The sequence below is a fragment of the Pteronotus mesoamericanus genome, unplaced genomic scaffold (assembly GCF_021234165.1).
Source record: "Pteronotus mesoamericanus isolate MK-2021 breed Mesoamerican mustached bat unplaced genomic scaffold, CSHL_Meso_final scaffold_165, whole genome shotgun sequence".
Classification (NCBI taxonomy): domain Eukaryota; kingdom Metazoa; phylum Chordata; class Mammalia; order Chiroptera; family Mormoopidae; genus Pteronotus; species Pteronotus mesoamericanus.
Window position 1 is genome coordinate 1,398,549 of NW_026555307.1, and position 1,727 is coordinate 1,400,275.

Genomic DNA, 1,727 nt, shown 5'->3' on the forward strand with positions numbered 1-1,727 from the left:
CTGGTGAGCAGCAGTAATGCTACCACCCCGGGGACAGACATTGAGGGAGGACTACTTTTCTCCATAAACCTCTCTAAACATCTGAATATTTTCCATAGGCATATATTGCCTATACACATTCGGAAATGTTTAGGAAGTGCCTCTAGGAGAGTGAAGTAACATGCAAGGTAAATACAAGTTTCAGGTAATTTGTAGAGACCACGAGTCCCACCAGGTGAGAGGAGGGGAAGTCACTGCAGGCTGGAGGGGTCAGGGAAAGCACAGGCTATTTGACTTAGAATGTGCATTTAAGGAGCACTTACTGTGTGCCAGGGGGTGTACTCTGCAATGGAAATGCACAGCTAAGTACCTGGTCCTTCCCTGAGGAGTTCATGGCCAACCAGAGGAAAATGAACCTGACTGGAAGCTGGTGCCACTTGGACTCAAATCCTGTCTCTCCCTGGGTAGCCGCACTGCTTCACTGGTAAAATGAGACTCCAATACCTACCACGGGGTGGCCGGGGTGTGGACAAATGTGGCCTGAATTGGGCTCTGTTGGCCCCTGAGACACCTTACACAAGGAAACGTACTTCCACGTTCCCTTGAGATGTTCACAACAGGACGAAGAGATGCCACCTGGGAGGCTGCAATCTCCCCTTGTTTTTTCTTTTTCTTCATATCCTTCTCTCTGCTAATGGACCAACTCTTTGGGGTTAATCAGGCCACTTTTCATTGTGATAAATCACATCACTTTTGATCTCCCCACTCACCAAATCATCACAAATCATATTAGAAGTTATTTGTGGGGCATAATCGGCTTCATATCTTATCAAAACTTTGAAAGCGATAGCGTAGTTCAGATGGGGGCATTTTAGGGCTGCACAGGGGGAAGGGGGAGAAGAATGTCAGAGTCTCGGGATTATCAAGATTTGGATTAGCAAGCAATTTCCTGAGTTCCCCGACTTCATAGATGAGGTCAGAGAGGTCCGTTCTGAATGGAACCCATTAATCTCCCTGTTGTTAGTGAGGAAACGTTGGAAAGTGCAGGTGTTAACAGTCTCGGTGTTATTTTTGGGAGAATGCGAATTGAACACTCACAGGAAGTGTACTATTCCCTTGCCAGCATCCTGGAGTATTATTTTAGGCAGCAGAACTGAGGCTTGTGAGCAGAAGCAGCTTTCAACACACCTTTAAGGCAAGAAGGGTACTTCACAGGCAAGAATGTGGCTGCAAAGTCTGGGAAATTTTTTAAAAATCAATGCTTTCTGCGAAGATGCTCAAGAAGGCCGCCCGTCGCCCTCCCCAGGGAGGCAGTGCCAACGCCCGCGGCCATAAGTCCTCTCTGACTCGGTAAAACGCATGGGCTGACCCCAGTTCTATGGGCTATAAGGCTAATTTGCATGCCCCCAGCCCACAGACACATAGAAATCAACTCAACACAGCTGCTTTTGCCTATAGGGGCCCTTTTCCCAATAACTTGAGGAGCTTTTTTTTTTTTTTTTTTTTTAAGATTTTACTTATTTATTTTTCGAGGAGGAAAAGGGAAAGAAACATCGATGTGAGAGAGAAACATCCATTGGTTGCCTCTCATATGCACCCCAACCAGGAGCTGAACCTGCAACCTGGGCATGTGCCCCGCCTGGGAATCAAACCAACAAACTTTGGTTTTGTGGGACAATACCCAACCAACTGAACCATATTGGTGAGGGCTTGAGGAGTTTATTTTTAAAAAGCAGATAGAAAATTCT